Raw genomic sequence first — 15,196 nt, 5'->3', positions numbered from 1 at the left:
ATTTTGTTGCTGTCTCCGTCGAACGTCACGTCCCATTTTTCGACTCGGCCCCACCGTGGCCAAGGTCTATAATCCGGGGGATTTGGATGCGGATCTTCTCGAGGAATCCCACCAGCTCTCCTACCCTCGCCACGACCCTGACCCGAGTGTCTGAGTGCTATCGGGTTTCGCCAATTTCGCGCTTGATGCCCACCCCGTTGATGCTGCTCACTGGATGCGGTCGGTCCTACTCCTGAAGACGGTTCCGGACCAATACCACCTCGCCCCGAGCGAGCCAAAAATGGTTTTGGTGGCGGAATCGGCGCATCAGTCGTGCTAGACGGCTTCCTTTTCGGGATTGCTCCTCGATACTCCTGCTCGTGGTGAACCTCCTCCCGCTGCGGTTCCTTCTGCTGCTGCAGCTGTCTAACCGGCTGGAGTACCTCGTTGAGTTGATGCATCATCTCGATAAACCCCTTACGCAACTCCTCCTGCAACACCCGACTAATCGAGTCAGTGTTCGCTGCCCTGTGTGTCGCATGAGCCTGAGCCAACGATACGTTGACTGCTGATGCCAGTTCGGAAGCAAGCGTGGGTGTAGGATCGGACATTGGCCATTCTTCTGACCTGGCCTGGACCGGTGTTCTTGGCAACCCACCCACAGCTCCAAGTTCCTCCCGATCTTGATCAAACATCGCCCCTGACACTTCTCCTATCTGGTCCACTGTTTTGTTTACGCGTGATCGCGTATGATACTGTCGACTACCCCCTTCTTGTGGCATCTGCACCGAGCAACACCAATATTACAAAAAAAAAGGGAAACTCCTAAACTAAGATAATATATATAAATAAAGAAATAAATACCCAAAGAAATAACTAGTAAGAATAAATAACACCACGCTTCGGACAAATAAATACTCCGATAAATAAATAAATAAATACCGATATAAATATTGCGCCAACCAGCGCCGTTAACGAGATATATGCAATTAAATATTTGAATAAATAAATAATAACATACATGTATATTCGATCGACACCTAAGACACTCAAGCTTCAAACACATTCAACACAACACAAAACCTAACAACAAAAATTCCTAACAGTTCTTCTTCTTCTTACAAGATTCATTAAGAGGGGACACGTGACTAGCCGGGACCAGCAACCGCTCCAGTTTCTGCGCTCCACTTGACAGTCGCCCTACGGATATCCTACAATTACGAACACCACCTTTGTGTGGCCTGTCATCTACTCTAGTCATCGCTCTAAGCGATGGCCGATAAACGAAAAGCCTCACGGTGCATGAGCTCACTTTGTTTGTGATTTGTTCCTGTCATCCATCATACCGATCTGCCATGACAACAGATGCATCGCGGGTTGTCTTTACGACTCCCGGGCCACCTACTCCTCACCACCTCTCGGCAGACAGACAACAGGTTCAAAAACACGAAAGCGGCTTTGTTTTAAACAAACAGGTGCGAAACTACAATGAACATTTACCTACATGACTTACTCTAACTTATTCCAATATCACATTCCATCACAGATTTATTCGATATCACAGTCCACCAGGCAATGTGTCCGTCGCAAACTCCCTGTCCATTTTTTTGTTGAACGGCAGTGACTTACGTTCACTTGCGACATCGAATAGCGACAAAATGTTCAACTGTAATTCGTAAGTCCCTATCACATATTTTATATATCCGTTAACTGCCTCCGTCTATCCATCCCTAGCATCAATCACCCCGCGCCATTAAGGACCAGCTTTACGCTCACCTTAAGCCTGCAGCAGCGACTTCTGCCGGGACAGCTAAACTGCACTTCGCGTGCTGTCGTCTTCTCCACTAAATTTCTTATTTTTTTTCATTCCCCTCATCTGCCTTTACCAGCCCGAGTGACATTTCTTGTAATACCACCCGAACCTGCGTCAGTCCAGATGCATGCGAATTCGAAAATAATCTTGGGCGCCATTTGTTACACTTGGCTTGTTTCCCAGAGGGCAATGCCGGCTAGCTGTCGACCCCAGGGCTGGGTAGTTCCCCTTGCCCGCCAAATGTAGACAAAAAAGGAGACATACTATTTCTCGGGACATCAAAACTAACAACAACCTAACAACAACAAAGAAAATCATAAACAGACGGCTATCAAGTGGGTGAAGCTTGGGTGTTATCACTTCGCGCGCCCGCCCTACCTGTGACCAAACACAACGTTCATTTTGGCCACCCTCTGCTGGAACGGTAACGGCTGGCCTAATCCATGGCTTACGCCACGCGTCCTCCCTCTATTTTAAATTTAATGCATCATGCTTCAATATATATCCAAGCTTTAATAATCGTAAATTGACAATTTCATCTTTCTCATTAATAAATAGCTATACTCAAAATTATCACTAACCACTAAGAAACACCAAAACGTTCGACACAAAGGCAAACAAGGAAATAACTGCTGAAATTTCGTTCAACCAACAGGGATACCCTCACCCATACGTAATGGAATATGTGTAGATGAGTGGATCCAGTTTTACGGGAGTTAATTTAACTCGGGCCCCTACGGAGACTTAACCTACCAAGAGCTCTTGTTAAGGGTCCCCGGGACATAAACAATAAACAATATTTTTCCACAAATCGCTCGACCAAATACGGTGGACTGATGGGACCCCCGCGTCACCCACTAAGGGTTAATCTTCTGGCACTGAACAGCTGATCGCAGATTTAGGTTCGTGAAAGGTGTTGGTGTTTTTACATATTTTTTTTCAATGGCCAAGATTTTACGTTAAACGGTTTAAGCTAATACTAATTACTAAATAAAGGACAACACACGGAACAAAATAACATTTAATGTGGAACGGTATTTGGAGTGCGGATTATGTTTTTTTTCTTTAAGTTCAAACGACGTGGGCGATCGCTGGCCGTGGCCGGTCAGCCCTAAATTTATATAGGTCCGTGTACACGTTTTTTTTTTTTTTTTTTTTTTTTTGTTGTTGTGTGACTACAGGAAAGCTTCATGCCGACTCAGCCGAAGCCGAAGTGAGGGACTCTAACCGCTCTAAAACCAACCACACCTATCCCGGATCCCGGCGGTACTGTCGCGAGATATTACTTCGCCGGGGGGAGATGCCCGTAGGGCTCTTCTCTTAATAATCTCCTTTATCCTTTATCTCCTTGCATTGCGTGCTCTTTCTTCGCGACGCAGTTTGGTAGCCATAGTTACGGCCATGAATCTAATCGAGGCCCAGTTTCCTTCCGACTCCAGCAGGCATTCTGCCAGGTTTGACACCGCTGGCATTCTTCCAAGCTTGTTGCTTAGATCCTCTCGTTCTTGCCGAAATCTTGGACATTCGAAGAAGCAGTGCTCTGCGTCTTCGATGACCCCTGCGCAGACCACGCAGAAGGGGTCGTCCTCGTGCTTAAACCTATGCAGGTAGGCTTTAAAGCAACCGTGTCCTGTCAGCAGTTGTGTCAGGTGATACTCCACTTGTCCATGGCTACGGTTCAGCCAACTCTTCAGGTCTGGGATTAGCCTATGAGTCCATCGCCCTTTGCTGCTGTTATCCCACGAATCTTGCCATTGCAGGATTGTGCGCTGCCTTAAGGCACCTCTGGTGTCCTGGTCCGTAGTCCCCAGGGTTCGCTGTGCCCTGATTCCTGCGGCTTCTCTTGCCAGCAGATGGATGGGAATCATTCCTGCGACCACAAGTGCGGCGTCTTGGGATACCGTTCTGAATGCGCAACACACCCTCAGGGCACACAGCCTCTGGACTGCGTTGCATTCTCGGGCATATGTTTTATGCTTCATTGCATAAACCCATATTGGTGCAGCGTACATTAGCGTTGAGCCAACTACGCTCGCTAGTAGCTTTCGCCTTGGCTGTTTCGGGCCTCCGGTGTTGGCCATGATGCGGGATAGGGCCACTGCCGTCTTTCCTGCCTTGCTGCTTGCATACGCCATGTGATGCTTGAAGCTGAGTCTGTGGTCAATCATGACCCCCAGGTACTTCAGGCTTGGACTGGAGCTAATAGTGCAGTCTCCTACTCGGATCGTGGCCGTCTCCACTACTTTCCTGCTGCTTATGAGCACCGCCTCCGTTTTGTGGGTGGCTAATGAGAGATCCCTCCCTGATAGCCATGTTCTGGCTCTCTCTACCGCGTCGTTGCAGATTTCTTCCGCCGCATCTTTCTGTTTTGCCACTACGACTATTGCTATGTCGTCGGCAAAGCCTATCACCGTGGCGCCCATTGGCATATCCATCTTGAGGATTCCATCATACATGATGTTCCACAGCAGCGGGCCGAGGACCGATCCTTGGGGAACTCCTCCAGTGATTTGGTGCTCACGTGTCCCTTTATCCGTCTCATATATGAGCACTCGGTCTCTTAGGTAGTCCGCGATGATATTCTGCAGATACGGCGGTATTTGAAAGTTTCTCAATTCTTCTAGTATGTGATCCCAATTGGCAGAGTTGAATGCATTTTGGACATCGAGTGTTGCCACTATGCAATACTCTTTGGTCCCGTACATCCATCGGGTGCCATCGATAGCTCGCTTTGCTATCTCACATACCTCGCCGATTGCGTCCACCGTGGACCTGCCTTTGCGAAACCCGTGCTGTCTCGGTGAGAGCTGACGCGTTACTGCCTTCTCCAGCCTGGTGTGGATTATGCGCTCGAGGATCTTACCCACTGTGTCGAGCATGCAGAGTGGTCTATAGGATGATGGCTCCTCGGTCGGCTTGTTCCCCTTGGGTAAGAGGACTAGCCGCTGTCGCTTCCATGGTCTGGGGAAGGTCCCTTCGGACATGCACGCATTGAATAAATCCACGTACATTTGTGGATTGGTCTCAATAGCCGTGCGGAGAACGGCATTTGGGACCCCATCAGGTCCTGGTGCTTTCCCGTTCTTGATCCGTTGTAGAGCTTCGAGGACTTCTGCTCCCGTGGTGGCTTCTATTTCAGGTGGCGGTATTCTATCCATCACCCTCTGGGCTGCCACTTTCTCTGGAAATAGGGTTTCTACTATGTTAACCAGCAGATCTGCACACATTGGCGGGGGGGGACTGAACACTCGCAGTCTCTTCATTACCAGCCTGTATGCGTAGCCCCAAGGGTTCGCATCTGCGTCATCGCAGAGCTTTTCGAAGCATTTGCGCTTGGCATCCTTGATCTGCCTCTTCAAGCAGCGTCTGCTTTCCTTATATTCTCCTTGGAGCCTCTCGAATTCCGGGGAACCTCTCGAACGCTGGTATAGTCGTCTTTTCCGCTGGCACTCCTGCCTGGCGCTACCTATTGCAGCGTTCCACCAATACGTTGGCCTGCGGTTGTTCAGACTTCTTCTTTTCCTTAGCATGGAGGCATCACATGCTTCCAGCGTATGTATAGCCAGTTGGCTTGCTCTCTCGTCAGCCGTACCGTTGGTCTCGTAGTCCTCAAACATGGCCCGGACCATATCCGGCTCTAGCGTTTCGGTCTTATAACCGATCTGCTTACCAATGAACGGGTTAGGTGCGCCCGTTTCCTGGATTTCACATATGAGGGCTTGGTGGTCACTCCCGGTGTATAAGCCACTAACTTCCCACGTTGTCCTGCGGCTGAGGCTGCTGCTCACGAACGTAAGGTCTATTATAGACCCCGTTCCAGCTCTGCCGAACGTCTGCTGTGTGCCTGTGTTCAGCAGTACGGCATCCAACGTCGCAAAGCATTCTAAGAGCGCCTGTCCCCTTGGGTTCGTTCTCGGGCATCCCCACTCCGTCGCCCAAGCGTTGAAATCGCCGGCTATGAGCGTAGGGTGTTTCTCCCGCGCATCTTCAGCAATCCTTTCCAGTGCCTGCGTCGCCTGCTGTAGGCAGAGGCTCGGGGGCAGGTAGCAGCTATATATGTGCACTCCATTTATCCGGGCTCTGGCGAATCCGTCTCCGACGTATGTTTGCAGTAGTTGCTGTGTGGGACTCGCACAGCTCCATATCGCTGCCTTCTTGCTCGAGTCAGCAACCCACTCTCCCGAGTTGCGATTCCGGTATTGCTCGCTTATGACTGCTACATCAATACGGTGCTCCCTTATGGTCTGGTCCAGCAGCTGCTGTGCCATCTCGCAGTGGTTGAGGTTTAGTTGGATGATTTTCATCTATCCTTCATTTGCTGCATCGCCTTTTGGTACTGCGGGCACCTCGAACTCGTCGTTTGGTGCTTCAAGTCCTTCACCCGGTGGCGCTTGCAAAGAATGCAACTTGGTTCGTCTTTGCAATCTTTGGCCTGGTGGTCGGCTCCTGCGCAATTGTAGCAGCACTTCGTGAAGTCTTGGCTGCTCTTACAATTAGGCGCGATGTGGCCAAATTCCATGCACTTGTAGCATCTTCGGGGAGTTGACTTGGGTCGTATTCTGCAATACCCCCACCCCAGGCGAATTCTTCCTTTCTCCAGGAGGGGCTTTGCTATAGCCGGTGGAACTTTCAGAGTCAGGGTCTGCGTGCTCCTATAGGCTGGTCTGATGGAGATGGCTGCGGCCTCGCAGATTTCCACCCCTGCCTGCGCTTTGAGTTCCGCTAGGACTTCCTCTTGGGTGGACACTTCGTCTATGTCCCTTACCTCCAAGATGACAGTTTCGGTAAGACTCCTTACTTCAACCGTGCTTCCTAGCGCTTCCTTGACTGCTGCCTGCATCTCGTGGGTTCTCGGGTCCGCCGATTTTTCCAGCATCAGCAACAGCTCTCCTTTTGCCGTGCGTCGCACCCCTTGCACCGATTGCCCTAGCTTTTTAAGACTTGGCTCTGTCTTGACCTTCCTTAGAATGTCTGCATATGAGACAGTGCTGGTGGCGGCGATGACTATTGCATCGCTGCGTGGCGGTCTTGGTCGTTGCTGCTGCTTTGGCTTTGGCCTTTGCCTAGCTACGACCTTCACCCACCCCACATCTCGATCCTTTGGGGCGTCCTCCGGTCCCTTGCGAGCTACGGCGTCCCTCATTTGGCCTTCCTGCGGCTTCTTCTCCGTTTTTTTTGACTTTTTGGGTCCATGTTTTGGCTTCTTCGGCCTTGGGGACGGGGACGGGGACGGGTGGGTGGTGTTCCTGGGCTCTGGCCGTGCCCTCTTTCCCGCCCTCTCCGTCACTGCCGGCTGTGTAACCTTGGCTACAGCCTGCTCCGCAGAGATCGCCTGCCAGCACGATTCCAACTCTCGCTGCAGATATTCGATCTCATCCACCAGATCCCTCATTGGGTTCGTGATGGACCTCTTTGGGAGCACCATCAGCTTCCTCAACTCTCTGGCCTTTTGGCCCAAGCTCGCCAAATGCGCCATGGCCCTCTCCTTCTGGTCTGCTTGCTCCTCTTGGGGGCGCTGCAGCGTTGGAGGAGAGGATCTTGCGCGCTCCTCCACTGCTTCCGCCAACTGGTTTGGCGATCGCGCCAGAGCATTTTTCCGGCGAAAGGGATTCTCCTCATCCCAGGCGAATGAGCTTGTCAGTGGAGTGCTGCAAGCCGCAGCTTGTTCCCGCTGATCGCTCATCTCCGATCTGGCCGTTGATCTGGCAACTCCGGTTGCTGTGGCCGCGCCCTCTATTGGCCAGACGCTGTCGTTTTCCAGCACTTAGCTCCGTGCCTTTAGTCAGCTGTTCTTCCGTCGTTATCCAACACCACTTGCGGTGTGCTTGGCCAATTTTGCCCAAAACAAAAAGAAGGCAGCAACAAACAAGTGGCGCCAAGAATCACAGCGAAGAAGAATAGGAAAACAGGCACTTACCTGCTGTTCCTTCCCCCCCCCTTCGGCCTAGGGCTCGACGGCGTCCCACTGGGATTTCGGCCAGTACTATTGGCCAGGTGGCCGCTTCTCTGCTTGCGGACTTGTGTTCCGCGCAGGTAAGTAACGCAGCACTACTATGGCTCGCGCTAACAACTCTTTGCCTCTTTTCCAGGCTAACTTCCGACGTTTTCCACTGAATTGTACGGAACGATTTAAAAACACGACCGCACTCACTAGAATACACACTGTGTCCGTGTGTGTGTGTGTGTGTGTGTCAGGTCCGTGTACACGTGTGCGCGCGTGTGTGTGTGTGTGAATAGGGTTTCGGGGTTTTTACTTGGTGAATGAGACCAAACGTGTGGCACGCACTGGAAGGCGATGCAACGATCGTGCGGTGTGGCTAGAATCGCCCTGGCAGCTAAATCGTCCTCTTTCACCCTCCCCCTTCACACGTCCCGCGCTACTTGGCTCACACACGCGCAACTGGAACGAACTCACTCAGGTTCCGTTGGGCAGTCTTCTTCTCTGCAGTCGACTTTCTCGAACTCCAGTGTCCCTCTCCAGGAAACCTTCTGGCCCGGTTCTGGTGGCTATATTCCTTGCCGGCTGTTAGTAAAATTTTCAGCATTACAACCTATTTTATCGCCCGCCTTTTCTGTACTCACTTCAAACTTTTTGTTTTAAGCACAAAATTTCAAATTTCGACGTTACTCCGTCCACGCTCCACGATTTCCATAATCCAATCCACGTTTTCTAATATTTTCACTCCTATTTATCCCTTTTTCCCTTACTAATACATATAACTAATCCTATTCTCTTCCTTATATCCCCAGTAACGGCTCCAGCTCCCCCCGATGTACCCATACACCATCGAGCCTCCCTGGACTTCCGCTAGATGGCGCGTCGCCCTCAGCCCTGGCCACCTATCGTTCAGGTGGGACTGGAACACCACCACGAGTATGTCGTCAGTCCCAGGAGGGACAACATACGCGTGGGCATGCCCACCGGATTCCGGAACACTATTGAGCACACGCCGGCGTGCCCTGCATTCTTCTGCCGCGCCCAACGTAGGCCACACCCACACCTCACTACATTCTCAGGTCTTTGGCGTGGTACACTCCTATGGGACGGCCGTTAAGGTCCTCCAGAGCATACGCGTTCTCTCCTACTGGCTTCACTACCCGGCATCGGATGAATTTGCGCGCGAACTTGGCATTAAAGCCTTTTCCGAAGTCACTAAGGACAAAATTTCGGCGGAATACCTCTTGTCCCGGCCTCGCGTAAAACACCCGAGCTCGCTGGTTGTATCTTACCCTACTACGCTCGTATGCCTGATGTAAACTAGCGCGAATCCTCTTTTGGATGAGTTGTCGCTTGTCCTGACCCTCCAGCAGCGATATGTCATGCTCGCCGATTGACCGTAGTCGCTTTGCCAGCTTGTAGCATGACCCATGCAAATACATTTGCTGCCCGAAGACTGCAAAGAATGGTGTTACGCCTGTTGCCTCGTGAACCGAGTTCCTAATAGCCAGTTCTATCTCCGGCAGATGCACATCCCAGTCCCGGTGATCGTCTTCCAGATACGCCCGAATCGCGCTGAGTACTGTGCGATTCACGCGTTCGGCTGCGTTACTCTGCGGAGAATACACTGGCGTCCTCATATGAGTGACTCCGAAAGCATCGGTCATCTCCTTAAAAGTTTTCGAGACGAACTGAGCCCCATTGTCCGAGTGAATCATCTCCGGCACTCCAAACTTGTAAAACACCTCGTGAACGAGGAATCTTACAACTTCCTTTGCTGTGGCCTTGGTCATGGTCTTTAGGAATGTGAACTTAGAGAACTGGTCAACTACAATAAATATCCACGCCTGACCGTTCTTTGACCGCGGATATTTGCCCAAAAAATCAATATAAAGTTTTTGGAACGGGCGCTCAGTGACCACTTCTTGCCCCATCCCGACCTGCATCCGATAATTCGGCGCTTTCGACTCCTTGCACACGGTGCACCGTCGGATATAATCCCGCACCTCTATCGCCATGTTCGGCCAGTAAAACTGCCTACGCAATAAGTGCAAGGTTTTCGCGATTCCTCCGTGCGCTGACTTCTCTTCCGAATGTGCTTTGTCTATCAACGCGGCCGTCAGCGAACTCGGAACCCACAATTTCCAGACGGCGCCCTCCAGTTGATCATCCAATCGTTCAAAGCGCATGCGCTTGAATATCATGCCGAAAACAATCTGGAGATCAGGTAAGCGGTCTTGGTTCTCTGTTATTTCCTTCCTTAACTCCTGATATTCTCCAGATTCAAACTCCACCGTTTCAAAACCCTGGATACTACTCGGATCCACTTCCAGCTCTTCAATACTGCGTGACAATGTATCTGCCACTACATTGTCCGCTCCTTTCCGGTGTTCTATGCCGAAATCGAAGGCCTGCAGTTGAAGGGACCAACGAGCTAAGCGACCATCCAGGTTCTTCATGGTCATGAGCCATTTGAGACTGGCGTGGTCAGTTATGACTGTAAGCGGCATAAGCTCTACGTACGGACGGAACTTAAGGATCGCCATGAGGGCTGCCAGACACTCTTTCTCTGTCACCGAGTAGTTTTTTTGGTGGCAATTCAGTTTGGCAGAGAAAAACGCTATGGGCCTCTCGTTCTGCTCGTCATCCCTTTGGAAGAGTACGGCTCCTACTCCATAATGTGAGGCGTCGCACTGTATGTAGAAGTGCCGCTTGAAATCCGCGTGTACCAGGACTGGTGCCGAGGTGAGTGCAGCTTTTAGCTCCCCCATGGCTCGTTTTGCCTCCTCCGTCAATTTAAACTTTCCATTTCCCGACTTTTTCAGGGCGTCTGTGATCGGACCGGCCATCTCAGCATAGTTTTTCATAAAGCGCCGGTACCAGCCTGCAGTTCCCAGGAAACTACGCAATTCTCGAACAGCGCGCGGCTCGGGAATGCGCAAAATGGCCGACACACGATCCGGATCCATCTTCAGCGCTCCTCCTCCCACTATAAATCCCAGGTATTTAATGTTTTTATAGCAAAAATGAGATTTGCTCAGCCCTATCGTTAAATTTGCTTCTCGTAGACGCTCGGCAACCTGTCGCAGAATCTTCACGGGCGTTTGGAAGTCCTCAGCTATAATCAGCAAGTCGTCGAGATACGCATAGACGTTTGAACGCATCTCAACCGGAATCACCTTATCGACCAGTCTACATAGGCGTTGTGCGGCGTTGCAGAGGCCAAAGGGCATCATACGGAACTGGTACAGAGGCCGTCCCGGCACCGTGAACGCCGTATATGGTCGACTCTGCTCGTCCAGCTCGATTTGCCAAAAAGCGAATTTTAAGTCGACGCTGGAGATATATATCGTCTGATCGAGACGCGACAAAATCCCCTCGATGCTAGGAAGTGGGGAAGCGTCCTTGATGGTTACTTTGTTGAGCTTTCGGGCATCGAGGCAGAAACGATTTTTGCCCGGCCTTCGCACCACGGTGGTACGGTTGCTCCACGGACTATCACTGTACTCGATGACTCCCAAAGCCAACATTTTGTCCACCTCACCACACACCACTTCCTGCATCGCTGGCGACAGCGGGTAATGTCGATCCTTCACAGGCTCGGCCTTCTCCACCAACTGAATTTTGTGAGTCTCTCTCGACGTCCTCCCCAGGCCTACGGCTTCGAAAGTCAGAAACTCTGCCTTCACCTGATCCAAGGCTGCCCTTTGCTCTTCTGACAACTCCCATTCTTCCTGCACTATCTCCTTCTCCGTGCCTTCCACATAGTGAGCGACTTGATCAGCCAGCTCTTCTTCCACTAATCTGTGAGATGCCCCTACTGGACCTTCTCCCATCACCTCAGGAGCCAAAGAGAATACCCGCCAAAAGTCTACCCCCAAGTAAATTTCCTGTTCCAAGAACGGGCATACGAAAAACGTTAATCTTTTTACCTCTCCCTTGTATTTCACCGGTAATTCCACTCGGCCAACGATTGCGCGATCTTCCCCATTCGCTACCTTCACTATAGAAGAATATCGACGAGCCTCCACGCCCAGCTTCTCCAGGAATTCCTGACCATTACACCCTAGCATGCTGTGGGTAGCGCCTGAATCCAACAGGCCTCGCACGGACTCGCCCATTATAGAGATTTCTGCGAAAACTCTCGGGTCTTTCTTGCACCAACGCTTTACTGAAGCAATCACCTGCCTCCTCATAGCTCGCCTTTGCTTAAAACGGGATCTCGCCTTTCTCACCCGCACCGACAGTGCTCGCATACCATCCACTCGTAGTTCAGAAAATATTCTATTTCTGGTTTCTAAATAATTTCTTAAGCGCTCTTCATATGATAAGTTCCTTAACCTAGCATGCAATTTACGTCTATCTAATTCATTTTTATTTTCTTCTCCTTTCTCTGCGCAGGCCCCTTCTGTGAGCGTGATTCGCCTGCTTGGATCGCACCCCTCTTCACGTTTCCCGCGCAATTCGGACAGGTTGGACAATATGCATCGGGCTTTCCACACCGGTAGCAGAAAATTCGCCTCTCCGATGTCATACAGTCCCTAAAGCCATGATCGGTCTGCCCGCAGTTCCAGCAAATCAACTTCTGTGGAACACGCTGTGTCACTTGCGCTTCCTCAATGACCTCTGCCTCTTCATCGCCAATCGACCGATCCTGCGCGACGTCGCTGACGTTCGCATTCGGCCCGCGACCATAGTTTGTGGCTTTGGGTGCTCCTCGCCACGAAGATCGAGCCTTCCTCTTCAGATGTGCCTCTATTTCCACGCACTCATCCCGAAGTTGGTCTAAGGAATAAACCCGTAAGCCGTAGACGAAACTCGCTATCTCATCTGTGAGTGCCTTTTTGACGATTTTTACCATCTCCTTTTCAGGTGGTGGCATCTCCAACCTCGACGCGAGCTTTCTCATGACATGGAAAAAGTCTTCCACACTCTCGTTTGACCGCTGCATTCTTTCTCGCAGTTTTTTCATGCGGTCGAACTCGGACGCCGTGCCTCGGAAACGAGCAATTAAGTCGCCCCTTAGTTCCTGCCAAACACCACCGCCATGATCACGGATGTACTGCCAGTACCATTCCCGCGCGTTTCCTGTAACCAGGTGATGAAATCCCTTTAGAACTTCATCCCACGGACAGCGGCATTGGGCTTGTAGGAATTCAATTCGGAACACAAAATCCTCGACTGTCATTTTGTTGCTGTCTCCGTCGAACGTCACGTCCCATTTTTCGACTCGGCCCCACCGTGGCCAAGGTCTATAACCCGGGGGATTTGGATGCGGATCTTCTCGAGAAATCCCACCAGCTCTCCTACCCTCGCCACGACCCTGACCCGAGTGTCTGAGTGCTATCGGGTTTCGCCAATTTCGCGCTTGATGCCCACCCCGTTGATGCTGCTCACTGGATGTGGTCGGTCCTACTCCTGAAGACGGTTCCGGACCAATACCACCTCGCCCCGAGCGAGCCAAAAATGGTTTTGGTGGCGGAATCGGCGCATCAGTCGTGCTAGACGGCTTCCTTTTCGGGATTGCTCCTCGATACTCCTGCTCGTGGTGCACCTCCTCCCGCTGCGGTTCCTTCTGCTGCTGCAGCTGTCTAACCGGCTGGAGTGACTCGTTGATTTGATGCATCATCTCGATAAACCCCTTACGCAACTCCTCCTGCAACACCCGACTAATCGAGTCAGTGTTCGCTGCCCTGTGTGTCGCATGAGCCTGAGCCAACGATACGTTGACTGCTGATGCCAGTTCGGAAGCAAGCGTGGGTGTAGGATCGGACATTGGCCATTCTTCTGACCTGGCCTGGACCGGTGTTCTTGGCAACCCACCCACAGCTCCAAGTTCCTCCCGATCTTGATCAAACATCGCCCCTGGCACTTCTCCTATCTGGTCCACTGTTTTGTTTACGCGTGATCGCGTATGATACTGTCGACTACCCCCTTCTTGTGGCATCTGCACCGAGCAACACCAATATTACAAAAAAAAAGGGAAACTCCTAAACTAAGATAATATATATAAATAAAGAAATAAATTCCCAAAGAAATAACTAGTAAGAATAAATAACACCACGCTTCGGACCAATAAATACTCCGATAAATAAATAAATAAATACCGATATAAATATTGCGCCAACCAGTGCCGTTAACGAGATATATGCAATTAAATATTTGAATAAATAAATAATAACATACATGTATATTCGATCGACACCTAAGACACTCAAACTTCAAACACATTCAATACAACACAAAACCTAACAACAAAAATTCCTAACAGTTCTTCTTCTTATTACAAGATTCATTAAGAGGGGGACACGTGACTAGCCGGGACCAGCAACCGCTCCAGTTTCTGCGCTCCACTTGACAGTTGCCCTACGGATATCCTACAATTACGAACACCACCTTTGTGTGGCCTGTCATCTACTCTAGTCATCGCTCTAAGCGATGGCCGATAAACGAGAAGCCTCACGGTGCATGAGCTCACTTTGTTTGTGATTTGTTCCTGTCATCCATCATACCGATCTGCCATGACAACAGATGCATCGCGGGTTGTCTTTACGACTCCCGGGCCACCTACTCCTCACCACCTCTCGGCAGACAGACAACAGGTTCAAAAACACGAAAGCGGCTTTGTTTTAAACAAACAGGTGCGAAACTACAATGAACATTTACCTACATGACTTACTCTAACTTATTCCAATATCACATTCCATCACAGATTTATTCGATATCACAGTCCACCAGGCAATGTGTCCGTCGCAAACTCCCTGTCCATTTTTTTGTTGAACGGCAGTGACTTACGTTCACTTGCGACATCGAATAGCGACAAAATGTTCAACTGTAATTCGTAAGTCCCTATCACATATTTTATATATCCGTTAACTGCCTCCGTCTATCCATCCCTAGCATCAATCACCCCGCGCCATTAAGGACCAGCTTTACGCTCACCTTAAGCCTGCAGCAGCGACTTCTGCCGGGACAGCTAAACTGCACTTCGCGAGCTGTCGTCTTCTCCACTAAATTTATTATTTTTTTTCATTCCCCTCATCTGCCTTTACCAGCCCGAGTGACATTTCTTGTAATACCACCCGAACCTGCGTCAGTCCAGATGCATGCGAATTCGAAAATAATCTTGGGCGCCATTTGTTACACTTGGCTTGTTTCCCAGAGGGCAATGCCGGCTAGCTGTCGACCCCAGGGCTGGGTAGTTCCCCTTGCCCGCCAAATGTAGACAAAAAAGGAGACATACTATTTCTCGGGACATCAAAACTAACAACAACCTAACAAAAACAAAGAAAATCATAAACAGGGTGTTATCACTTCGCGCGCCCGCCCTACCTGTGACCAAACACAACGTTCATTTTGGCCCCCCTCTGCTGGAACGGTAACGGCTGGCCTAATCCAAAGGCAAACAAGGAAATAACTGCTGAAATTTCGTTCAACCAACAGGGATACCCTCACCCATACGTAAT

General features: G+C 50.5%; 1 long non-coding RNA gene across 1 annotated transcript; it reads left to right on the top strand.

Moving 5' to 3' along the window:
• Positions 1 to 7,364: 7,364 nt before the first annotated feature.
• On the top strand, positions 7,365 to 7,950 carry LOC117192803. Its single transcript, XR_004474452.1, has 2 exons — positions 7,365 to 7,825; positions 7,882 to 7,950. It is a non-coding gene; the product is annotated as an uncharacterized LOC117192803 (long non-coding RNA).
• Positions 7,951 to 15,196: the final 7,246 nt, after the last annotated feature.

The sequence above is a fragment of the Drosophila miranda genome (assembly GCF_003369915.1).
Source record: "Drosophila miranda strain MSH22 chromosome Y unlocalized genomic scaffold, D.miranda_PacBio2.1 Contig_Y2_pilon, whole genome shotgun sequence".
Taxonomy (NCBI): domain Eukaryota; kingdom Metazoa; phylum Arthropoda; class Insecta; order Diptera; family Drosophilidae; genus Drosophila; species Drosophila miranda.
Note: the sequence above shows the minus strand (reverse complement) of the source record. Positions and strands in the feature narration are given on the sequence as shown.